Here is a 27,403-nt window from a genome sequence, read left to right on the forward strand (position 1 = left end):
GACACATTCTTGGAGAAAAAAAAGGGGGGGTGCGTGTGTGGGTGGGAGGGAGATAGAATATGAGCAAATACCCTTGGCAAATGTTCTGATATTCTAAAACCTTTCCAGGACAAGGAGTCCCACAAACACGCTCTATTTTCCAGATTGGCTCAGCTATTGTGGCTGACTATACTGGTGAATGGCCAAAAGATACATTTGTCTACTCGCCAAAGCTCACAGAGGTCCTGGCATCCCAGCTTACCCAGTCTGTCAAGTTCTAATACAGCGAGGGCCACGTTGGAGATATATACACTCCAGAATCAGTGTCAGAGAATGCTCTGAGTATCTATAAAGGTATCCTGAACGTGTTGGAAGTGACTATCAAAAAGGCACAAAACACCTATGGCTTGCCCAAGGTGAGTGCATTGTCCAAATAGCAGAACTTGTGGCCTAACTGAAGCCAGATCTTTTTTTTGAACTTCTAAAAAATATATTTGAATTGATTTGTCTTATTTTGAACATTGCAGGGATTTCCTCCTGGTAATTCTCTCAACTCCCAGAGATCCAGTCTTTATGACAAATACTTTTAAATTAAATTTCTTTCAATTAACAAAAATTTATTTTTTTTCCTTTTCCTCCCTCTCCTCCATTTTAAAGACAAACAAAACTCTTATAAATAAATATGCATAATCAAGCAAACAGGTGTGACCCTTGTCATATCCTCAAATGCATATTTCATTTTCCCCCCTGAGCCCAACACTTTGCTGTCAGGCAGTGGTCAGCACCCTCCATCAGTGGTCCTCTGCCATTGTATCGATCAGCATTCTTGGGCTGTCATGAGGATGAAATAATATCTGTAAAGTGCTTTGCCAGCTTCAGATCACTTTGTAAATGTGGGCTATTATCCACATATCTGTAGGCGGGCTGTCGCTGGGTAGCCAGATCTTCTCAAACACATTGCCAACCCCTAGGGCAAATCAGGGAATTAATTACAAAAACAAGGGCCCCTGTTCCTTTTTTCCCCTGGAATTGGCCAGAAGTTCACTTCATCCTCTTTTCCACGCCAATGGCAAAGGTAGCACATACTGAGCCTATGAAATCCCAGGTGATTTCTTGGTGTGAATAGTGTTAGACTTTTATTTTTAAATAATACCAAAAACTGGGCTTGGAAGCAGTTAAATCATGGCATTTCCTAACTGAGAAATATTGTGGCATAATGGATAGGGCCCTGAATGTGGGGTCAGAAAGACTTGGGTTCTAATTCCACCTCTGAAACTTACTAGCTGTGTGACTCTGGGTAAATCACTTAATCTCTACGTGCCTCATTTTCCTTTTTGGTGTAAACTGAAGAGGGGGTGGAAGTGGTGTGGGTTTGATTTCTGGCCAAGATGAGTACCTAAAGAGAGGTAGGTTGATGAGTTCCCATATTCCAACCCTAACAAAAATCTTGAATTTTTACCCGACCAAATATTGATCAGGAAATCCATTAGGAGGGGGCAGCTAGGTGGTGCAATGGATAGAGCACCGGCCCTGAAGTCAGGAGGACCTGAGTTCAAATCTGGCCTCAGACCAAACACTTGGCACTTACTAGGTGTGTGACCCTGGACAAGTCACTTAACCCCAATTGCCTAAAAAAAAAAAAGAAAAGAAAGAAAAAAAAGAAATCCATTAGGAAGTTACAGTAAGGGACTTCTTCTGTCTTCTACTACTGCTACACGAAAAGCTAACCAGAAGCCCACAGCCAGGGCCAAGACAGGTAAATAAGCTAATGCCCTCCCAGTGAGACCAGAGACACGTATAGCCTGAAGGGTTCTTTGTAACCAAGCAGCAAGAGCAGAGCACTCCCTGGAGAGATCCCCAGAAACTCTGAGATTCCCAGAGAGACCCAAAAGTCTCAGGCTTGGGACCTTGTGAGCCCAGGGGACAGCAGGGAACGGTATAAGCATGGTAGTGTCAGGACTGGGACAGCCTCGGCACTCAGGAGCTCTGAGATCCCTAACCCTCTCTCTTGGGTTGCCAAAGAGCACTCTGAACATTAATCACTGAATCTCAAAGATAGGGGGAGAGAACTAACCATGAGAGGCAGCGGTCACCATAGGAATAAAGGTGATCCAGGATAAACCTAAGCAGGGCCAATTACCCCACCCAAAAGGCTAGCAGTTGGCGGAGCCAGGCCATGGCATGAAGCCCCAATTTAAGAGCTAAAGTTCAAATGATGATTAGGACACCAATTGGTGTAAAAAGCTATTGTGCATAACCACTTCCAGTAGGGACTCCAAGAAAAAAGCAAAGTTGGTTATCCATAAGGACTACTAGAATCCCTAGAGGAAATGCAATGAGAGAAAAATGAAATAACTCTGGTGGAAAAAATTAGAAGGAGACTAAATAGCTTAGAAGAGAAAACCTTATCCAAGTGATAGATGTCTCAAAACTACTCTTTGTGACCACCTTTTTGGGGGCAGAGGGAATTTCTTGACAAAGATACTGGAGTGGTTTGCCATTTCCTTCCCCAGCTCATTTTACAGATGAGGAAACTGAGCCAAACAGTTAAGTGACTTGTCCAGGGTCACACAGCTAGTAAATATCTGAGGTCAGATTTGAACTCAAGTCTTCCTAATCCCAGGCACTCTCTCCACTGTGCCACTTAGCTGCTCTGAAAATGTGAATAGATAAACAGAAATCAATGATTCCCTGAGATAGTAAGATATATCAGAACAAAATCAAAAGACTGAAAAACATAGAAGAAAATGTAAGATAGTAATATAAAAAACTGATCTGGAAAACAGAGTCAGAGAGAGAGAATTTAAGAATTACTAGATTTCTGGAAAACCTGGGGACTACATTTCAAAAAATTATACATTATCTAAATTATAAATGGAAATTGCCCAAATTGATTAGAATCAGCAATAATAATGCAAAAAAAAAAGATAAGGTGGTTGGGGGGAACATGGAAGCATTTCTAAAAATATGCAAGAGAGAGCAGAAGAAAGTTCAAAAGGAAACACAGGCAAGCAGAACAGTTTTTAAAGTAACATAGAATTTGTTAAATACTTCTGAACAAAAGCATGTGATGTAGAATGGTGATTCACCTGCTTGGTTTCACCCTAAGATCCCCTGGGTCCTGTGTTTCACACAAAATCTTCTTTGGGTGGTCACCTGTATAAATTGAAATGCTTCCCCCCCAGATCTTCAGAATTAAAAAACGAAACAAGAAAAAGGGGGGGGGGGAAAGAGAGGTTTGAAGCCAGTGGCTTCTAAGGTTTCTTCCAGCTCTAAATCTTATCATTTCATAGTTTTCTGAAATAAGAGACATTTTGATTCCACAAAAATGACAATACATTAAGTCATTGGCTTAAAGTCAGAAGACCAGGGTTCTAATTCTGCCTCCAGCAAAATTATAGAGTCAGAGCATTTGAGAGGTGGAAGGGACCTCAGTGGCCATCTGGTTTAACTCGTGCTTGAAAGGAAGCTTACTATAACATACTTGAGAAGTGGTCATCCAGTCTCTACTTTGTTGTTATTCAGTTGTTTCAGTCTCATCAGATTCTTTGTGACCCTATTTTGGGTCTTCTTGGCAGAGATACTGCAGTGGTTTGTCATTTCCTTCTCCAGCTAATTTTACAGATGAGGAAACTGAGGCAAATGGGGCTAAGTGACTTGCCCACGGTCACACAGCTATTAAGTGTCTGAGGCTGGATTTGAACTCATGAAGGCGAGTCTTCCGGATTCCAAGCCCAGTGCTCTATGCACTATGGCGCCACCTACCTGCCCCTAATGAGCACAATGACTTGCAATGGATCTTCAAGAATGAATCCAACCCACCTTCTGTAGATCTTTCTGCTCTCCCCCCTCTCTCCCCATGCTAGTGCCTTCAAGATGACCTTCCTTTTATTTTTTATTAATATCTTATATCCATAATAACTGTATTTTGTCTCCCCCATTAGAATATGAGTTCCTTCAAGGCAGGCACTGTGTTTCTGCCTTTCTTTGTATCCCCAGTGCTTAGCACAACTGGCTGGTACATAGCAGGTGCTTAATAAATGCTTATTAGGTGAATTGAGTGAGTAAAAGGATTGAACTATGTGATCTCTAAGATTCCTTCCTCTTCTAAATCTGGGTGTTTTATTGTGTGTTTAGTTCAAGCTGATCATCTTTTCCATTTTTCTCATTTTGGCAGATTGGAATTAGTGGTCGCTGTAATACAACGTACTTTATTAAAGAAGACAAAAAATACAACTTGGCCCATGTCACTAAGTCAAAAGATTTGAATGACTGTAAGGAAAGTGTCCAGATGCATACTGGATTTGCTTATGCCGTCAAATGCAAGGAATGTAAACCGGTAAGAGGAAGTTAATGGAACCTGTCTAGGTCACCGTTCCTCATGCGTAAAAGGGCAGAGTTGGGTGAAGTGGCTCTTTTAAAGTCCCTTCCAATTCTAATTCTGTGAACTTATAATGTTTAAGTTTCTAATCGATCTTTACCAATTCTCAGGACCAGGGACAAATAGTTAGATGCCGGTGATGTGGGAAAGAAAGCCAAAGTCTTGCTATCCGATTACAGGGAAGTGGTCTAGGGATGAGAAATTCAGTCATCCTGGTTCATCATGGCCTATGTCAGTAGCAGAATAAAGTAACCATTATCTTCTCAATAAAATTTATATTTAATAATAACAATAGCTCACATTTATATATTATTTTGAGGTTTGTGAATCACTTTCTGTGTATTATCTCATTTGTAAGCTCCTTGAATGCAGGACTGTGGTCTTTATATAGCTGTCACCTAGTACAGTCCCTCGCACATAGGTGGAGCCTAATTAACATCAACTTAAGTGAATTGAATAAACCAAGACCTAGAAGAATTAGTCTTGCTTTATGTATGATGTGAAATAGAATTCGTAACAATTTGGACAACCGCATTTTTCGGGCCGACATTCTTTCTAATATATTTATTTAGGGAAGAATCTAGACCGATATTGTACCCAGTATTGACTACAGCATGGTAAATGCAGTATTTTTTCCAACCATCTCCATGAATGACCTTAAGACCATTAGCTATATTAAAAATGTGATTTCCTGAATTAATCAACAAGATAGATGAAAGAAATGAATCCTATCATTACACATTGTATTACAGTGAATAGGAAGTAGATATAATTAATAAAGGAAGTGCAGGTTTGGGAGACGAATTATCAGACTTTCTCTCTATAAGGATACAAATCACGAGGTAATTGTACAGTCCTTCACTTTCCCTTTCTTGTGCAGGTACAACTGAAATAGCTTTCCTCAAATAAATTCAACTTTTGGCTTCCTGATCCTGCCATAATCTGAGCCACTTACTTTTATTAGACCAATGTTCTTTGTTGCTGCAATCAACCTCAAGCAATCAGCAAGCATTTATGAATTGGCTACTGTATACCAGGAACTATGGTAGTCCATAGGGATATAAAGACAAAAATGAAATAGCCCCTGCCCTCAAGGAGCTTATATTCTATCATGTTAATTTCTTATGACACTATTTCTGCAAGATCAGACCACACATATTCATCCTTTGTTACCTACTCCTGTTCAATCTAAGTTGGTTGGTAAGATTCCTTTCTATCAATTGATCTCTTCAAACATTCTACTTTTTAGTTCTCATTTGAATGGTTTCCTTTTGGGTCTTTTAGAATGTCAATTCTTTTTTTCAACTAAGAAACCTTTTTTAAAAATATTTCTTCTATTTTTCTACTTCATTTTGAGTTCCAAGTTGTTTTCTTCCCTCCCTCCCAACTAGAGAAGGCCAACATTTCATACAAACACATGTGTGTATGTGTATGTGTATGTGTATGTGAGAGAGAAAAACCATACAGTCTATACTTCCATGTATCAGTTATTTCTCTGGATGTGGATGGTATCTTCATAGGTCCTTTGTAGTTGATTTGAATATTCATATTACCCAGAATAGTGTAGTCATTCATAGTTACTCTTGGAATAACATTCCTGTCACTGTACACAGTGTTCTCTTGATTCTGCTAATTTCATTCTTCATTATTTCATGCAGGTTTTTCCAAGTTTTTCTAAAATCAACCTGCTATTCATTTCTTACAGCACAGTAATATTCCATCACAATCATATACCACAACTTACTCAGCCGTTCCCCAACTGATGGGCATCCCCTCAATTTCCAGTTCTTTGTCACCACAAAGAGAGCTGCTAAAAATATTTTAGAACATATAAGTTCTTTTCCTTTTTTTCTGATCACCTTGGGAAATAGACCTAATAGTGGTATTCCTGGGTCATACACAGTTTTATGTCTTTGAGCATAATTCCATATTTCTCTCTAAAATGGGCAGATCAGCTCACAGCTCCACCAGCAGTTTATATTAGTGTCCCAATTTTTCCACGTTGCCTCCAACATTTGTCATTTTCCCCTTCTATCATTTTAGCCAATCTGATAGGTGTGAAATGGTATCTCAGAGTTTTAAATTTGCATTCCTCTAATCAATAATGATTTAGAGAATTTTTTTCATGTGACTACATAGAGCTTTGATTTCTTCTTCCAAAAACTGCCCGTTCATATCCTTTGACAATTTATCAATTGGAGAATGACTCTTTCTTATAAATTTATTAAAGTTCTGTATATATTTGATATGAGGCCTTTATCCAAGAAACTATCTATAAAAATTCCCCTCTTCCCAACTTTCTGATTTCCTTCTAATCTTGGCTACATTGGTTTTATTTGTATACAAATTTAATGTAATTGAAATTATCCATTTTACATCTAACAAGCATTTTCAAAATTAATCCTACCTCTTCACCCTCATTGAACAAATTTAAAAACAAATAATTGAAAAATAAAACCCTCAGTCTATAGCTGCAGAGTCCATCAAAACAAATTTCCATAGTTGTCATGTCCAGAAATACATGTCTCTTTACACATTTTAGATTCATCACTTCTGTCTCAGGAGATAAATGGAATGTTTCATCTTCGTTCTTTTTGACTTGCAAGTTTTCATCGTGTTCATCAGAATTCTAAAGTATTTCAAAAGGTTGCTTTTGTCTACAATGCTGTTATCATTGTTCTATTTCTGCTCACTTTGCATCAATTCATAGAATTTTTCCCAGTTTCCTTAGAAACTGACCATTTCATTACTTTTATGGCAATATTCTGTTACAATCACATACTGAAATTTTTCTAGCCATTCCCCAATAGCACTTCCTTGGTTTCCAATTTGGCTACCACAATAATAGATGCTATAAATATTTTTGTATGCATAGATCCTTTTCTTCTTTCTTTGATTTTTTTGGGGGAAGGTTTAGTATAGGCCTATTAGTGATATAGTAGGAACACAGGGTGTGCTTATTTTGGTAACTGCCTGGACATAGTTCCAAATTGCCTTTAAGAATGACTGGAACAATTCTCAGCTCCACTAACAGTACCTGAGTGAACCTGTTTTCCCACAGCCTCCCAATATTTGTCATATTCCTCTTCTGTCATCTTTGCCAGTCTGATAAGTGTGAGATAGAACCTCAAAGTTGCTTTAATTCGTATTTATCTGATTATTAACAATTTGAAACATTTTCCCACATTTTTGTTGATAGCTTTTAATATGTTCTTTTGAAAATTATTCATATCCTTTGACCAATTATCTATTGGTTAATAGCTATTAGTTTTATAAATTTGAATCAATTCCTTATCTATCTTGGAAATGAGAGAAATTTTTGGAAAGATTTTTTTCCAAGTTATTGGTTTCCCTTCTAAATTTTATAACATTAGATTGCTTGCTTTCTACCTTTTAATTTTATATAATCAAGATAATCCATTTTATCTTGTATGAGCTTCCCTATCACTTTTTTAGTTATGAACTGTTCCCCTCTTTACAGAGTGAAAAGGAATTTCTCCCTTGCTCTCAAATTTTTTTTTTCTAATGTGACCTTTTATATCTAGGTCATTTATCAATGTGGAGCTTATCTTCATGTGTGGTGTAAGGTGACAGTCCAAACCTAATTTCTGCCAGATTGCTGTCCAGTTTTTCTGGCAGTTTTTATCAAATAGTGAGTCTTTCCCCTAGTAACTGTGATCTTTGAGCTTATCAAACACTGTTCCTGTGCTTGTTTTCTTGTATATGGTGTATGCCTAATCTTTTCCAGTAATTGATCCCTCTTTTTCTTGTCTTACTGCTATAGCTAACATTTCTAGTACTTTATTAAACACTAATGTTAATAATGGACATCCTTGCTTCACCCTGATCTGATTAGAAAGACCTCTAATTTTTCTCCATAGCATAATTGCTCCTAGATTTAGAAAAAATACTATTTTTTATATTAAGGAAAAGTCGATTTATTCCCATGCTTTCTAAAGTTTTAATAGAAATGAGTGTTGAATTTTGTCAAAAGCTTTTTTAAGCATCTATTCATATAATCATGTTTTTTATTATTTACATTATTAACATGATTTAATATATTTATAATCTTCCTTGTGTGGTACCAATCCTTCATTATTGGCATAAATCCAACCTGCTAATAGTATATAATCTCTCTGATACTTAGAAAGCCTGTTGTATAATATTATTTTAGTCTGCTTGCTATTATTTTATTTAAAAGTTTTAGATCAGTATTCATTAGGAGGCAGCTAGATGGTTCAGTGGATAGAGCACTGGACTTGGAATCAGAAAGACTTATTGTCATGAGTTCAAATCAGTCTCAGACACTTACTTATCTGTGTGACCGTGGGCAAGTCACTTAATCCTGTTTGTCTCAGTTCCTCGTTTGTAAAATGAGCTGAAGAAAAAAATGGTAAACCACTCCAGTATCTTTGCCAAGAAAACCCCAGATGGTGTCACAAAGAGTCAAAAATGACTGAAAAACAACCGAACAACAAAAATTCATTAGGGGTATTGGTCTGTAGGGTTTTTTTCTGCTTTGTCTCTTCTTGGTTTGGGTATCAAGACTATATTTATATTTTACAAAGAGATTGGAAGGGTGCCTTCTTTTTTTCTTATTATTGCAAACAGTTTATATGGTACTAAAACTAATTGTTCTTTAAATGTTTGATAGAATTCCCTTGCTAATCCACTTGGTCCTGGAGTTTTTTCTTTGAGAATTCATTTATGGTTGGTTCAATTTCTTTTCTGTTCTTTTTTTCCCTTTATATTGTATTATTTAAATAGTCTAGTACTTCTTTTGTTAAGATGAGTATTTTGCATTTTTGCAAGTATTCATCTATTTCCTGTGGGCTCAGGCTATGGTTCTTCCTCCCTGCTGTTGGGCTCAGTTGTTCCTTCAATGCTGGGTCCCATGACAGGTTTCAGGGACTATTTGAGCTGGATTTCCCCTATGGACTCTATGGGTTCAGACCACTGGTGCCAGATGGACCAGGCATGAAATACCCTTGAGGCTGTTTTCTCTGCTACCAATAGGGCTGGGTTGGCTCACGCTGGGTGTGCTGTATCAGAGCCATCTATCTGAAATGCCTGAGGCTGCTTTCTCTAGAGCTGGACTCAGGTAGGCTTGGGCTGGGCTTCTGCTGTTTGGTTCAGGCAGATAGTGCTACCCTGGACCTCCCTAGAATGCCCCAAAGTCATTCTCCTTCCGCCATCTGCTGAAGGCTCTTCCTGGGTTGGACCTGGGCTCTGCTGTGCAGACAGGGAACTCTGAGACTGTATCAGAGGCTCTGGGGGCTGCTTCCCACTTTGCCCTCTGCTCTTTATTCTCCACTTACTCCAGCTTGTCCATCCCAGGATCGCTGCAGGAGTCTGGGTATCCTTCTGTGAATTCCTGGGTTGAGTGGGGGAGTCTAGGGGTGATTCTTTTTATATCTAGAAGAATGATAAATCTCTATGTCCCAATGGAGTATTTGGGGGTGAAGGGGATCTTGGATCCTTTATGTTCTTGTATACCCCTATCTTCCCACTTAGAATTTCATTCTCAAAGGTTTCCTCTCCCCCCAGGGCTGAATTCTCTTGTAGAATTTTAAGCCCATGGGATTCTAGCTATCTTTCTTCTGAATCCTTTGAATCTACTCTCTCACAATCTATGGCATATGTCAGATTATGAACAGCTTTCCTCTCTTCCATCATAAACCACAGAGAGGAGTACCACTTCCCTGAAAGTTTGCCATCTTTCCCATGCCAGCAACTAGTGCCTCCCTGTTCGAAAGAATTACATCTGGGATAAAATTTCACCTCATTGCTTCCTCCATCTTTTGAATGGTGAAGCTATATAGCATCCTTCTGTCTTAGGCAGTAGGAAAGATGCAAAATTTAAACAAGACAATAAAACATGGCCACTGCATCATGGAGATGCAAAATCTAGTAGAGAGATGAGAACACAGATATTTTATCACAGAATGATGTAGAGTCTTTATTTTTGGGAGGCAATTGGGGTTAAGTGACTTGCCCAGGGTCACACAGCTAATAAGTGTCTGAGGCTAGATTTGAACTCAGGTCCTTCTGACTCGAGGAACAGTGCTCTATCCACTGCACCACCAAGCTGCTTCTCATATGGAATCGTTAATGTGGACTGCCAGCTCACAGTTCTCTGTCCTTTCTCAAAATACCTTCTTTTCCCCTATTATCTGTATAAATAATGTCTCCTCCAGCAAGATGTAAGCTTCTTGAAGGCAGGAGCAATCCTCATCTTTGGAGATTGGGGGAACAGTTTTTAATCTTTGTATCTCCAGTGTCTAGCACAGCACCTGATGGTTGCTTAGTAAACATTTGTTGAGTTGAATTAGGATGAACTTGCAAACTCTACCATATTCAAAAATTGTATGACCTTCTTCTTTTCTCCAGTCTGGCAGTACCTGTCTCTATAGTCTTTCCAAGATCATTGATGCTGACTCAGCAATCAGTACCTAACTCTTTGGTGAGTTTAGATGGTAATTCACATGGGCCAGATGATCTGAACTCAGCAGAGCCAGTTGGCCACTCCTTGTTTCTCAGCTCAACCTGGATTTAGCTATTTTGGTTCTGATCTTTTCCAGACGAAGGATTATTCTCTTTGTCTGAAAGAACACAAGAAAAATAAAAAGTTAAGCCAATGGCTTTCAATCTGTCCCTCGATATCATTCTTACATTCACCTCAAGAAGTAATCCTTTCTCTTAGTTGATCTTTTCCCTTTCCATCAATACAGCTAAACCCCCAAACAAACATTGCTTTGTTGTTCTTAGCTTTCCTTACTAATCTCAGCTCGTTCTGAGCTTAATCACTTAGAGTCTACTCAGTGCCTGGCCAAATGACTTATGACTTAAGCTGAAATGATCCACATAATAATAGCTAGCCTTTATCTAGTGCCTTAAGATTTGCAAAGCACTTTACAAATGTTAACTCATTCCATTCTCACAAGAACCCTGGGATGTAAGTGCTATTTTATTTTCACTTTATAGATGAGGAGAGTGAGCCTGAGAAAGATTAAGTGATTTGCTCAGGGTCATATAGCTTGGAAGGGTCTGCAGCTAGATTTGAACTCAGGTCTTCCTCACTCCAGGTGCCATATTGGTTCTTTCCTATTGGTCTTCCTGGCTGATCCAACTGAAGCCTAATCAATTAAAAACTAATCCATAGCAATCACTAGGGGATTTTCTAGTGATCCAGAAAGATCGCTATTGTCTGGATGCTGCCTCTTTGAGACCCCAGGAGATACCATCGTAGGGAATGGTCAAAGGAGCACCCTTCATGTATTAAAGAATAGAAACGATGTCATGAATAGTTCTATATAACTCCAGAGATTAGACAGATGAGGAATCTGATCTGCCCAAATGCTTGTATTTAAATAACAAAAATTAATTCAGCAGTGGTATTTTCCTCATTGTCCTCTCATTGCAGCCCGACAGAAACTCCCGATCCACCTCTACTTCCACTTACAAGATAAAAACTTCAAAAGGGCAGCCTTTGATTATTTATGCTGAGGCGTAGGAAATACATCAATTTACCTCTTTTCATGAGTTGACTGGAGGAGAAGCAGTGGCTCAAGTATGGTATGATACTCTGGATTCTTCTTAAAGTGGCAACATAGTAGTTATTGAGGCTTATTTTGATGACCAGTTTGAAACAAATTGGAACTCCATCAATGATAATTCACATTAGCAGACATTTTAATCTATTCATCTTCCTCTGTGTCCAAGGCAGAAGGATCATCACTTCAAAAGACAGAGTAAGCAACAAGGAGAAACCATACTCACATCCATATAGATACGCAGACACCAATATGGATGCAGGCATAGATGTAGGCATACACCAGTATAGATACGTGTACATTACATAGAATCTGAGGTTCCAGAGCTTGAAAGGACCTCAGAAATGTCCATGTCACGTAGCTTTTGTGAATCTTTATGCAGGAGGGTCTTACTTACCCATGACTAAATTGCCAGGTGCACATCGAGGATGCCAATAGAATGTAAGCTCTTCAAGGGCAGGGACTGTTTCATAGAGGCTAAGTGAGCCCCTCAGAGCTTTGGGAAACTTGTTAAGATGACAAGTTGTAGAGAAAATGGAGGGAGTTTCCTCTCCTGAGTACTCCCTAAAATAATGATGATGATGATGTCATATGATGATGACTGCAGCTAACACTGATATAACATTTACAGTGTTCCAGGTGCTATACTAAGAGCTTTACGATTATGTCATTTAATCCTCACAACAAAACCTGGGAAGTAGACACTCTTACTATCCCCATTTTGTAGATGAGGAAACTGAGGCAAACAGAAGTTAAGTGACTTGCCCAAGGTCACACAGAGAGTAAATGCCTGAGGCTGGATTTGAAGTCAAACCATCTTGACTCCAGGCCCAAAGCTCTGGTCACTGTGCCTTCCAGGTGCCCAGTCTCCATCTCTATCTTTATCCATATCCATATCCCTATGCTGAGCCCCTAGGGAAGTTCTCAGCACATAGTAGGTACTTAATAAATGCTTGTTGAGTTTAATTAAGTTTAATAATAATAATAATAGCCAGCACCTATATAGCATGTTAAGCAGCTAGGTGGTACAGTGGATAGAGGGCAGGGCCTGGAGTCAGGAAGACTCATCTTCCTGAGTTCAAATCCAGCCTTGGACACTTCCTAGCTGTGTGACCCTGAGCAAGTCACTTAACTCTCTTTGCCTCAGTTCCTTCTCTGTAAAAATAAGCGGGAGGTGGAAGTGGCAAGCCACTCCATTACCTCTGCCAAGAGAACCCCAGATGAGGTCATGAAGAGTTGGACACGATTGAAAAACGACTGAACAACAAAATAGCAGGTTAAGATCTGCCGAGTGCTGTATGTTATCTTCTGTGGTCTTCACAATGACTGCTGGAGGAAGGTGCCATTTGACAGGTGTGGAAACTGGGACTGAAAAGGGTGAATAAGCACCTTGCCCAGGCTCACACAGCTAGTAAGTGGTTAGGGAAGGTTTTGAATTCAGGTCTTCCTGACTCCGAGGCCAGCGCCCTACCCACTGTGCCACCAACCCCTGATATGGAATTTCTTAAGCATGAAGAATTTGATTTCCATCCGTAGATATGGTCCTTTCACGTATACAAATCAGGACGTTTTTTTCACAAAGATGGAGAGAAACATGACATTTTCTTTCCCTTATAACCCAGTGCTTTTTATCTGAGCTTCCATATTTGTTCCTTTCTATGACTTGTTGCCTCTCCTGAAGGTCTTGTACCTGGCTGAAACTTTCTTTTCTTTGCTTGGTGAATTTTAAAATTCTCATGCGTGAATGCTACCCACATCCAGAGAAAAAACTATGGAGTCTGAATGCAGGTCGAAGCATACTGTTTGCTCTTTTTTTACTTCTGTTTGTTTTGTTTTCTCTTTCTTGTGGTTCCTCCTATTGGTTCTAATTCTTCCTTACAACATCACTAATGTGAAAATATGTTTAGTAGGAATGTATATGTAGAGGCTATATCAGATTGCATGCTGTCTTGGAGAGGGAAGGGGAGAAAATTTAAAATTCAAAAGCTTATGGAAGTGAATGTTGAAAACTGAAAATAAATAAATAAATTTTTTAGAAGTCTTATTCACGGGGACTCTTTACAGGCAGAAGCTAGAACTAATCTATATGCAGAAAGCTTCCTCAGAAAACCAAGAGACCAGATTTCAGAATCAGGGAAACCTTTTCTACCATTTTGGCAGCGAATTGCTTCAAATGCCTGTTCACCTGTTCAAAATCCAAAATATAGAGAGTCAGGTAAAGAAAAACTTCTGGTCAATGTCCTCTGGACGTGGGTTGGTTTTCCTCCCTTTCTTTCTCGTCTGTCTCTTGTATTTGTCCCATTGCTTTGGGGCACACAGTAGGCACTTAATCAGTGCTCAGTGGTTTGTTTTAGAGTGAAGTGGATTGGACAGGATTGGATTAGAATACAGAGGGACTGACTTAAGAACCTTCAGAATGTTCAGGACACAGTGCTCACTGATTTAAACCTTAGAGATATGAAAAGGGAAGAGCTCGTGGTGCTGTGGATAGAGTGCTGGGCCTGAAGACCTGAGTTCAAATTTTGACTTATGCTAGCCGGGTGACCCTGGGCAAGCCTCAGTTTCAGTTTCTTCACCTGTAAAATGAGGGTGTCTGAGGGACAGCTAGGTGGCACAGTGGATAGAGCACCGGTGCTGGATTCAGGAGGACCTGAATTCAAATCCAGACTCAGATACATAATACTTACTAGCTGTGTGACCCTGGGCAAGTCACTTAACCCCAATTGCTTCACCCAAAAAAAATGAGGGTGTTGGACTCAATGTCTCTAGGGCCTCTTCCTGGTCTGGATGTATAAGCCAATGGATGCCAAGTAAATAAAGGCTTCCTATCAAAGGGGAAAAAATAGTTTAAAGTTAATAACGGCTAATTTTTATATAGAAAGGTAAGGTTTGCAAAGTGCTTTACATATATTATCTCATTTGATCCTCACACCAGACCTGTGGGATGAGGCTGTTATTCCCCCCATTTTACAGATGAGGAAACTGAAGTGGAGCAAGAGGTTAACTCAGAGTCAGACAGCATGAAAGTGTTTGAGGCAGGATTAAAACCCAGATCTTTCTGACTCCCAGGCCTGTACTCTATCCAATACACCAATATTACCAGGTGATTCCTTCCCTTCCCTTCCCTTCCCTTCCCTTCCCCTTCCCTCCCCTTCCCTTCCCTTCCCTCCCCTTCCCTTCCCTTCCTTCCCTTCCCTTCCCTCCCTTCCCTTCCTTCCCTTCCCTTCCCTTCCCTTCCCTTCCCTTCCCTTCCCTTCTCTTCCTTTCCTTTCCTTTCTCCTCTCTTTCTTTCTCTTCCTTCCTTCTTTCTTTTCCTTCCTTTCTTCCTTTCCTTCCTTCTTTCTTTTTCTTCCTTCCTTCCTTCCTTCCTTCCTTCCTTCCTTCCTTCCTTCCTTCTTTTCTTCCTTCCTTCCTTCCCTCCCTCCCTCCTTCCCTCTTTCCCCACTGAATTCCATGCCTGGCTTACAGTCTCTTTCTCCAAATCTTTCTTTCAGTAGGAGACTCTTCTCCTTGGCAAAGCAAACCCTTTTATATACCCAACTGACACCATCCCCTCTGTCTTCTTCAACAGATTACCCCCTCTATCATCCCTATACTCTCATTTAACTTTAATCTTTCCCAGTCTATTGGCTGTTTCCCTACTGCCTTACAAACATGCCTGTGTCTCCCCTCTCCTCATAAAACTCTTTATTTGATCCATCTATGCTCCCTAGCCATCATCTCATAGCTCTTCTCTCTTTTGTCGCTAAATTCCTTGGGAAGGACATCCACAGTAAGTGTCTCCATTTTCATTCCTCTCTCTCTTCTTATCTTTCCATGGTCAGGCTTCTGACCTCATTATTCAAATCAAACTGCTTTCTCCAAAGTTGCCAGTTATCACTTAATTGTCAAATCCAGTGGCCTTTTCTCCATTCTCATGCTCCTTGACCTCTCTGCAGCCTTGGACACTATTGATCACCCTCTTCTCCTTGATACTCTTTTCTCTCTGGGTTTTGGTGACCCTACTCTGTCTTACCTGTCTGACAGCTCCTTCTCAGTCTCCTCACTAACCGTGGGTGTCCCATAGGACCCCTGAGCCCTCTTCTCTTCTCCCCGTATATTACTTCACTTGGTGATCTTATCAGTTCCCACGCATTTAATTATCATCTCTATGCTGATGATTCTCGATTACTCAGCACTTACCTAGTCCTAACCTTTCTCCTGACTTCCAGCATTGTTTGCCTGTTGGACTTCTTGAACTGGGCATCCTGTAGACATCTTGAACTCAATATGTCTAAAACTGAACTAATTATCTGTCTCCCCAAACTCTCCCCTCTTCTTAACTTCCTTATTACTGTGGGTAACACGGTCCTCCCAACTACCCAGAAGAATGACCTAGGCACTATCCTCCCTTCCTCATTCTCTTTCACCCCTCGTGTCCAATCTGTTGCCAATGTGGCCTTTGCAATATCTCTCACGTATTCTCCCTGCTTTTCCCTCTTTCACAGTTACCCCCCTGGTGCGGGCTCCTATGCCTGGACTATTGCAATAGCTGCTGGGGGGTCTTCCTGCCTCAAATCTCTCCGCATTCTAGTCCATCCTATACTCAGCCACCAAAATGATCCACAGCTCTGACCACACCACTCCCTTCATTCAATAAACTCTAGTGATTTCCTGTTGCCTCCAGGATCAAATAGAAAATCTTGTTTGGTGTTTAAAGTTCTTCACAACCTGGAACCTCCCTCCCTTTCCAGCCTTCTTATACCTTAACCCTCTCCTCCTCTACCCCCAATTCTGTAATCCAGAGCGACTGGCCTCCTTGCCGTTCCTCACAGGAGACATTCCATTTTCCTTCTCTGCATTTTCACTGGTTTTCTTCCACGCCTGTAATACTTGTTCATCTCTGCCTGCTGATTTTTCTGGCTTCCTTTAAGTCCCAACTAAAATTCTACTTTCTGTAAGAAACCCTTCCTCCTTCCCTTTAATTCTGCTTGATTTCCTTCCATTGATTATTTCCAATTTATCTTATCCATAGCTTGTCTGTACAGAGTTATTTGCACGTTATCTCCTTTACTAGACTGTGAGCAAGAGCTGCGACCGCCTTGCCTTTCTCTGTCTCCCCCCGCCTCCATGTTTAGCACAGGGCCTGCACATAGTAGGTTCTTAATAACTGACTGACCAGTTGCATACCGTAAGTACTTAATACGTATTTGCCTAATTGCATGGAGTCGAATGACTCACCACAGCAGATGTTCTCCTTGTTTTTAAGATAGCAGAAGTAATGGAGTATTTGGCAGTCCACAGGGAAAACTTGATTCCTGGTGAAATGTCCTCAAAATTCTTTCAACTAGTCCAGCTCTTCCAAATGGCTGATGTTATCACCATAGAGTCAGTGTGGAAAAAGTACACTGACCAAACATTTTACAGGTAGCAAAACTCGCAAACTTCATTCATTTTTTTTTTAAAGTTCCTCCCTTTGAGAACTTGAACATTTTCTTTCAGATCACTTTCAGGAGCTTGTTTTTAGATATCATCCCTGCTGTGGCCAGTCTACAGGCCATGAAGTTTCTAAGGCTTAAAACTGACCAGCAGGAACTCAATGCTTGGGAGACTTTTCAGTCTGTGCTTTTGACTCTGCATTTCTGTACCACGACGCAGGAAGCTGTTGATGAAGCCAAGGTATTGCTTTTATTTTTCCTCTGTCCTATTTCCATGTTCCTTTCCCTTAGAAAGATTGCAAATGTTTGAAAAAGGCTCAAAGGTTTCTTCTGCCCTCAGATAAGACCCTAAAGTGCTTGAGTTTCTCACCCTTCTATCCAAGACTCAGGAAGCTGACTTGAGCCCCATTTCTGGGGAAAACATTTTTTTTGGAAGCACCACAATGTCTTCCTGAGAAGAAACAACCTTTGCATTAGTTACATCCATAATGCTTCAGGATGTCTTGAAGATCAGGCCTGATATCTCTCTTTTAATTAAGTGAAATCTCTGTCTTTAAACTAGTTAAGGGAAGAGATATTGTTATTGAGTCTGATTCTTTGTGATCCCATTTGGGGTTCTCTTGGCAAAGATATTGGAATGGCTTGTAATTTCCTTCTCCAGTTCATTTTACAGAAGAAGAAACTGAGGCAAACAAGGGTAGTTGATATGTGCACGGTCACATAACTAGTAAGTGTCTGAGGCCAGATTTGTACTTAGGCCTTCCTGACTCCAGGCCCAGCACTCTATCCACTTCTACCTAGATGCCCCTTTATTAGACTAGTGAATAAAATAGAACAGTTAATGAACATTCATTAACTGCTTACTATGTGCCAACACCGTGTTAAGTCCTGGTGATACAAATACAAATAAACATAGTCCCTGCCCTCAAGGAATCTACAATCCAGTCCTCCTATAAGAAAGATTTCTTACCACTAGGATAATACTTTGAATATTAGATCTCCTTGAGATGAGATTAGGCAAACTGTCTTCCAATGAAATAAAAGCCACAATCCTGTTTTGAAATACCCATTTACATTCACAGAAGTATCAGGCTGTTTTAAAACCCCCCTGACAACAAATAGCATGCTGAGAATGATATAGAATTTGGTGACTCAAAGCCCGAGAGTAAAAGATTGGAAGGAAGTTAGATTCTCTAGGATCAGATTTCCATTATACCAATAGGACTACTCCTGTATTTTTATTTTAAAAAATCACACAATATAATTGGTTATGTGTTTCCTTTCCTGGGGATCAATGCTGCCAGAAACAAAATATTTTCTTTCTAGTTGATACTGAAAAATACCCAGTCACATCCATGGGATATCCTCCGCATCACTGGGTTTCTTGCCTATGGGTCACTGGTTTATAAGCATTGTGCTAAGTCAATGAACTGCTCAGAATCACCTCTCCAGGTAAGTCTCTTGACTTTTCTCTCTTCCACTCTATTCGAATGTCTCATTTAACCTCCCCATATGCTGTTGTGGAGCTAGAACCCTAAGCTTGCCTTACTTTGTTGTGGGCCTGGAGAGCCTGGCATTCCTGCAAAGGCCTCTGGGTAGACGAGGTAGCTGAGGGAGAAACTTGGGAAATGCATTCCCATAGGAATGTTGCTCTCCTGCTCTCTCTAAGCAGGATAATGCAAAGCATCTACTTACCTCACAATACTTATTCCTAGAAAGTTCCCATCACAATTTCATCACTGCCCTGCTAACTGTATACCTTTGTGAATCTCCTAATTTTGTATTTCCCTTTCCTGGCTGTACTCCCCTTTCCCCTCCCCATTTCTCTTTCAAGTCTGTACCAACTCCAATTTACCTTTGTCTTCTTAACCCAGTGAAAAAAGAATAAATTAGTTAAGCCATATTCTGCTTGGTTGGTGAACATCTGTTAGACCTTGTTGCTTGTCCATGGTCCAGTTCTCCCCTTGTCAGAATAAGTAATAAAAATGATCTCAATTAAATCAGAACAATTTTTAAAAAATTTCTTCCATGCTACCAATGGAAATATCCTTGTGGAATGTTTATGAGGATTCTCCTAATAATAATAACAACCAACATTTACATAGGGCCTACTTTGTGCCAGGCACTGTGTTAAGCACTTCACAATTATTATCTCATTCAATTCAACATGTGCCCAGGAGGTCACTAGAAGACTATTTTGTTTAGACTAGCGTTCCATTCAAGCATCTGTCTGACAAATAATTTTTGCCATTGAATTAGCTAATTGTTTGAATGAATTGGCCCAATTGGGTTATGCCATAAGACCATAGATTTAGAGTGAGAAGAGACCTTGGATATCATAAAGTCTAACCTCCTCATTTTACAGACAAAAAAATGAAGGACAATAGAATCTCAGTGACTTGTCCAGAGTTACAGAGCTAATTATTCCCATTTTACAGACGAGGAAATTAAGTCTCAGAAAGCTCAAGTGCCTTGACCAAGATCACTCAATATGGGTCTGAGGCAGGATTTTAACTTGGGTCTTTTTTGACTCCAAGACAACCCCTCCATCCACTGGGCCACCATGGAAGCAAGACCCTAACTAGGTTGTGGCAACCAGGGCTTTGCTTCAGGTTACTGAATTTACAGGACACTTCAGCCTCGTTAGCAAGAAAAACTGATTAAAATTGTCAGCTAACAAATGGCTAGCTGTGTTGAGCTCCTCTTTTGTCATTTAGCTATATTGTACCCACCCCACCCTCCAACAGCAGACAATGTATTGTTCTCCCCCAACCCCCACTGAACAAGAGATGTGCTTTGTACCACTGATCTCAATATAGAAATTCCTAGTTAGGTCTATAAAGATAACTGTTAGTTTCCAAATAGTTTTCTCCTTTTTCTGACCCCCTTTATGGTATATTAACTTTTTCTTGTCCCTTGGTAGGAGAAGATAGACTTTTCTTATGTCTAATGAGTAGTGTATTTCTTGCCTTCTTAATGGGTGGGGGAGGGGTAGTGGGAGAGAGGGAATTTGGTACTGGAAATAAAAATTGAAAAAAATTAACAACTACAAAAAGAGAAATTTCTAACCAGGCACTTAAATTCTGTAGAATTAGATTAAGAAATTATGGATTTCTTTGATTTCAGTGGATCCACCATTATGCCTGGTCATCCTATTTCATCTTCCTGGTTTCGAGTTGAAAAATGGAGCCGGTATTAGCTAACTTAGCACGAGGTTTCTGCTGTGGTGTGAGCACAGCATCATTGTTCACTTTTCTGGGCTTTGAATTCTCTTTCTCCAGCCCCTTCGTGATTTGTTAGCTGAAGCATCGCACAAGGGTGATGAAGAAGGCATGATTCTGGCCCTGAAGTCCATAGGAAATGCAGGACACCCAGCCAGTCTAAAGCAGATCAAGAAATTCCTGCCTGGGTATTCATCTGGTACTTCTGATCTTCCCATCAGAAATCAGATCGCAGCTGCTCTTATGGTGGAAACAAGGTGTAGACAGCCTGTTTGTTCTACTAGTATCCTTGCCACGTGAGATAAAGGGAGGAAGGGCCCCAGAACTTTGGGTTGGAACCCCTGGAGGGGACTTATGGGAGGACATGAAGAGTGGGGAGGCGTGGTGGGTTCTGATCAACTTCCCTGGAGAGAATGTCTGCCCTTCTGAGATCACAATTCCAGTGGAATATTTGGTTTATAGTTCTAATTCATGAGACCAGTGTTCTTAAATCCTGTAGATAACTTGCTTTGTACATCTTTGTTTCTATGCTGTCTTCCTCATTAGATTGTAAGCTCCTTGAGGGCAGCGACTGTCTTTTGCCTCTTTTCACGTCCCCAGCTCTTAGCGTAGTGCCTGGCACATATAGGTGCTTGATAAGTGTTTGTCAATAGATGACTCCTCTTCATGGATGCTGGCGTATTTATTGTTTCCTGAATATGTCATTCCATTGTCTGCCTGTCTTGCCAGAGGCGTCCATCCCTGCTTTGCCTAGAATGCACTCCCTCCTCACTCCTGCCTCCAGGACTCCCTGGTTTCCTTTAAGGCTCACTACAGGTGCCACCTTCTACAGGAAGTCTTTCTCGTTGCCACCAGCTATGACCATTCCCTGCCCTTAAAAGTGATCTGTTTATCTGCTGCTGCTACTACTGGCTAATATTGATAGAGAGCTTCAGGTACATACATAATCTCCATTGATCCCCCAGAAGTCAATGAGGTTTGTTGTCGGTCCCCAGTAGATTGTAAACTCCTAGAAGGCAGGGGATTTGTTTTCGTTTGCATTTGTCTTGGTCTTATTTTGGCTGAATGACCCTGGGCCCAAGTAAGTCATTTAACCTCTTAGTGCTATAAGCAACTTGCTGAGACTCTGTGTGGTTGGAAGACAAGGTGACTACCTGTATTGGCAAGAGTTTCCTCACCTGAGGAATTCCTTCTATGTGTGAGACCACAGTCTCTATCCTTATCTCCAGGTATAGGGGTATATATACACATACACACACACACACACACACACACACACACACACACACACACACACACACACACACACACATATATACATTTCTCTGGTGGAGTGGACAGATGAGAACGATTTGTTCTAACAGCCATGGAGGCAGTCTAAGCCCGAGCTGTGGAGTGCTTAGAGCTTGGTCAGACATGGAAAACACCAAGCTCATCCACTGCATCCCAGACCATGGACGGTTGTCTTGACTTTCATCCTGCCACTGGCTTTCGATGATTCTGAAAGAGAGAGTGATGCTGATAACTTTATGTAACCCTGCCTCACTTAAATCCAATTTACAGGAAAGTCAAGATGTCACCCCATGATATCATTGGTACTCTTTGAAAACAAATAACAATATATATGTGATGTGTTCACACAAATATAACATATATTTTATATGTACATATTGTTAGATTGGGCTCTATCATATATAATATATATTTGTTGGATTGAATTTAATCAAATATGCAGATTCTCAATTAATCAAAGACACTCAATTAGGGTATTCATTTTACTATCATTGTCAGAGAAAAAAAATGACAATGTTTCCATGTGAGCAGGAAAGATGAGGCAATCAGCTTTGATATAAGCCATATGCTAAGAACGCTTTGCATTTATACCCTTTGACCCAGCAATAGCACTTCTAGAGATCATACAAATGGGAAAAGGACTTACATGTACAAAAATATTTATAGCAGCTCTTTTTGTGGTGGCAAAGAATTGGAAATTGAAGGGATGCCCATCAATCGGGGAATGGCTGAACAAGTTGTGGTATATGAATATAATGGAATACTATTGTGCTATAAGAAATGATGAGCAGTAGACTTCAGAAAAACCTGGAAAGACTTGTGTGGTCTGATGCTGAGTGAAATGAGCAGAACCAGGAAAATGTTGTACACAGTAACAGCCACATTGTGCAATGACTAGTATTGATAGACTTAACCCTTCTCAGCAATACAAGGATCTAGGACATCTCCAAGGGCCTCATGATGGAAAATGCTATCCACATCCAAAGAAAGACCTATGGAATTTGAATGCAGATCGAAGCATACTATTTGCTATTTTTTTCTTCTGTTGTGTTTTGTTTCCTCTTCCTGGCTGGTTCCTCCTATTGGTTCTAATTCTTCCTTACAACATCACTAATGTGAAAATGTTTAATAGGAATATATATGTATAGCCTATATCAGATTGCATCCCATCTTGGGGAGGGAGGTAGGGAGAGAGAAGGAGAAAAATTTAAAACTCAGAAGCATATGGAAGTGATTGTTGCCAATTGAAAATAAATTAATTTTAAAATGTTTTTAAAAAATAAAGAATGCTTTGCATTTAAGCAGAGCCCAGCTCACTCATGGAAGAGGGGCAGGGTCATTCATAATAATGAAGTAGCAAAGAAACATTAAAAACTTAGAGGCTCTATGAAATGTCTCCCTCTTTTCACAAGTTCAAGAAATGGTTATTCATGCCTTCCTCAAACCCAATGTCCCTCCTCAAGTTCGAATTGTTCTTTCTCTGGTGATATTTGAAACGATCCCAGGGGTCCCAGTATTGGCAACCATGGCCAATGCCATGCTTAAGGAACGAAGCTTGCAAGTGGCCAGCTTCATCTACTCCCAAATGAAGTCTTGGGGGAGAAGCTCAGCTCCAGAACATCGGTCACTGTAAGAGATTTCCCCAAATGGGGTAATTGAGTCAACAAATCAACAGCATTTATTAAGTGCTTACTACGTGTCAGTCACTGTGATAAGCACAGGAAATACAAATGGAAGTAAAATGAAAGACTGTCCCTGCCCTCCTAGAACTTGCATTCTAATAGGAGAAGACCACTGAATAGGGCCGGAGGATAAGGCCCCAGAAAGAACTGGCTCTTCAGAAGGGGTGGCGAGGGAGGGGTGTCCACAGGGTAAAGAGGATCTTCCTCCCGTGAGAAGACAGCTAGAGCATTGTGGTGAAGATAATCTTTCTAGGGGGAAGATTTTATGGAGCAATGACCACAGATGTTTGATTTTTGCTGATTTTTTCTCAGGGCTTTGGCCTGTAGACTTGCTCTTAGAATGCTGAAGCCCATGCCTCATAAAAGCAACTTTAGCTTTAGACTCAGTAGAAGCTATTACTGGGACAGCTTCTCAGGTAAGGGCCCCTGTGCACTCCAAGATAAACCTTCCTGGGGGTGGCAAGCACTAAATTCATTTGGGAAGAAAATTCTTGGTTCCTCTACGGGGTGATCAGACTGTCTTAGCACCTGTCTCATAGGGTTGTTGTGAAGGAAATAACCTGGCGTGAACCTCCAAGTCAGTTATTGTAGCGCATTCATGTTGCTGTTGTTCTTGTTTTAAAATGGGTCTGCCCATGTGAGATTAATAAAACGGTTAAGTGCATCACATTCCTACTTTGCACTGAATTGGAAATCCTTTCTTGTGTTCAAGAATCTGGAGGGTGGTCATGGGGAAATAATCAATTAGCAAGTCCATCCTTGGGCTACTTTGTGCCCACGTGGTGCTGGCTCTGGGGATAGCTATCATGACAAATGGGAAACAGTGCCTGACTGCAAGGGGTTTCCATTCTAATGAGGGAGACATGTATATATACATACATACATGTGTGTGTGTGTGTGTGTGTGTGTGTGTGTGTGTGTGTAGCATGGTTGTTCTGACCCCATTCTGTCAGAGCCATACTTATTTCACTTTATTTCTCCCCCCACCCCGCCCCCTCCGGTACCCTGAGGGGGGGGTCAGGGAGTCTTTCTTCTCTGCCATTGGCTCAAGCTCCCTTCATCTGTGTTCCCCCATTCTTGGGGGTTGAGTGACTAGAACCCTGGTTCCATTTCACCATTTAACATTAGATTGATTTTTACAAAGAGATATTGACTTCAAATAGATAGCAAGAAAAATCCAATTCCTTTATGGAATAGATTTCCAGAGAACCTCGTTGAGCATTTCCAAAACCATGCCTCTCTCTGGCTGTGTAAGCTTTAGGTAAACATTGCCCCGGCAGGAATGGAGAGGAGTCATGCAGCGTTCCAGACACTGAATGGAATTGTTTCCAGGGGGAAACGCTGAAGTCGATTCATTCATCCCAGGAAGCGTAATTTCCCATATGCCACGTTCTCTCACTGCAGAATGAATTTACAATTACAAAACATCAAACCAACAAACTGGCCCTCTGCTGCAAATCCTGGCAGAGAGATTCCACAAAGCTCATCTCAGAATTTAAAGACTTTCAGCACATCCCCACAAAATTTGACTCGAACAAGTAAAGAAAAGCAAAGAATACATTAATATTAAAGGCATAAAGCCAGAACATGGAAGTGTATTTACAAGGCTTTGTGAAAGCATCTCAATGTAATTCAGGCTCTGACAAAATCCTGTTGTATGACCATTGTATGACCCTTGTATGACCCTCAGTTTCCCCTAAACTGATAGCAAAAGAGAGCTCATTTACTCTCCATTCCCTTTGGCTCCTCCCATTGACTGATATCTCATTAATGTAACTCACCAGTCAATGTTACAGGACCTGAAAATATGTAAGTAATCTAGCTGGCAGCACTGGAAAAATGTGATAATTGACAGGTAATGAATGAAGGGTTTGTAACTTTGCCCATCAATGGAACAGATATGTGGGGTGTTCTCCCTCTGATGGTTTCATGGCATCAGATTCACTTTGTGTGTGTGTGCGTGTGTGTGTGTGTGTGTGTGTGTGTGTGTGTGTGTGTGTGTGATTTCTGGCATTTCTCATTTTATTCTGCCTCCATCATATTCGGCAATTAGCCGATAGATCCACATGGTATCTACTGTTTTTTAAAAGCTAACTGAGCTTTGCTGAACAGCACGATTTTCTTCTTCTCCAGAATTGCTAATGGCAGGATTTGCCTTAAAATACTATTCATTAAATAAAGCAGGCAGCACATTACCACCTGAGATTATTATTGCATTAAAGGCAAACTTCCTTGGAAACACTGCAGATATCTTGGAGGTAAATAATGTCTCCCTATTTGGTCTTGGATTTTTCAAGGTAGGTCGAACCATTTAAGTTTTGGTAAATGTGTCTTTCCCCTTCTGGTTACGGTTTGAAATGCACACTCAAGAAATGCTGGCTAGGATCCTGAAGAAAGACCTGTCCAGAAGTGACTCATATAGAGTAGATGATATCAAGGATTTCATAAAAATGGTAAAAGGCCTGGGCCATTTTATTTGGTTTGGTCCATATTTTGGGGGTGTTATCCTTACTGGCCTTTTCTTTTCTCCTAGCTTCCAGACTGGAAGGCGATCCCTTCTGATAAATCACGTATTTCTCTGTATTTGAAGTTATTTGGACAAGAGATTTTTTGGTATGAATTTGACAAACACGAAATCCAGATGGTAATTCAGGTTCGTTGGGCACAGATACTGCTACTGGGTAGCCAAAGTGGAATGAGCTACCTCAGGGTGTAAGGGGTTACTCCACTCTTTCCTATCATTGGTTCTCAAGATATTTTTTGGGGGGGACTCTTGGGGGTCCCTGAGATAATTTCAGGGGGTCTGTGAAGTCATAATCATTTTCATAATAACACCGAGATGTTTTAATTTCTAATATGGCAAATGCCAACAGATATAAAGCACACAAACTAAAGCTCTTGGGTGTGGGCTCAATAATTTTTAAGAATGTAGAGAGGTCCTAACACTAAAACATTTGGGAACCACTGTTCTGTATCTACCTTGGCCTCTCCCAAACCAAGCAGTACAAATATTTTCCCTCCAACATCGCATGGCAGGGGCTGTTCTTTGGCAAACTTGTGAGTGTGTGTTTTTGTGCATGAGTACAAAAGGTATTGTAAGGAGTTGGCCACAAGTGGGGAAGTTTAGGTAGATACATACAAAGTACAAAAGGGTCATGAGTATCAATATATAGATGTTGGTTTAATGAATGATAACAATCTAGTCATTGTTTTTCAACTGTACGAGTAGATAGAATTTCAGTTGTACAAATGGAAGGGTGAACTATTCAGAGGAATAATATAAATACAGTTCTTTATAAACTTTAAAGGGCTTTATGAAAGTAAGCTCCTGTTATTATGGGGGAAAGTACCAGATGGCCTATAAAGTCCCTTCCATCTTTAAATCTGTGATCATCTATGATATTATTCTTTTTCTTTTTCTTTCTTTTTTTTTTTAGTCAATTGGGGTTAAGTGACTTGCCCAGGGTCACACAGCTAGTAAGTGTCAAGTGTTTGGTCTGAGGCCAGATTTGAACTCAGGTCCTCCTGACTTCAGGGCCAGTGCTCTATCCACTGGGCCACCTAGCTGCCCCTTATTTTTCTTTAATAGTATTTTATTTTTTACAATTACATATTAATAGAATTTTTAACATTCATTTTTACTAAATTTTGATTTCCAAATTTTTCTCTCTCTCTCCTTCCTCTCCCTTCTTCCTAAAGTGGTAAGCAATTTGATATAGGTTATATATATGCTACAATATATTATTTTTATATTTTATATTATATAATAGATTATTATTTATATTATTGTATAATATATCATTACTATATATAATATAACATATATAATATTTTGTATTATTATTATAGGCCTAGAGAACTGACTTTTCCAGGGTCC

At 40.2% G+C, this 27,403-nt stretch overlaps 1 long non-coding RNA gene across 1 annotated transcript; it reads left to right on the forward strand.

Annotated features, from left to right (window-relative positions):
* Positions 1-17,306: 17,306 nt before the first annotated feature.
* On the forward strand, positions 17,307-24,173 carry LOC110200237 (uncharacterized). Its single transcript, XR_013487406.1, has 3 exons — positions 17,307-17,571; positions 18,657-18,782; positions 20,612-24,173. It is a non-coding gene; the product is annotated as an uncharacterized LOC110200237 (long non-coding RNA).
* Positions 24,174-27,403: the final 3,230 nt, after the last annotated feature.

The sequence above is a fragment of the Phascolarctos cinereus genome, unplaced genomic scaffold (assembly GCF_003287225.1).
Source record: "Phascolarctos cinereus isolate Bilbo 61053 unplaced genomic scaffold, phaCin_HiC Scaffold_5;HRSCAF=322, whole genome shotgun sequence".
In the NCBI taxonomy this organism is placed as follows: domain Eukaryota; kingdom Metazoa; phylum Chordata; class Mammalia; order Diprotodontia; family Phascolarctidae; genus Phascolarctos; species Phascolarctos cinereus.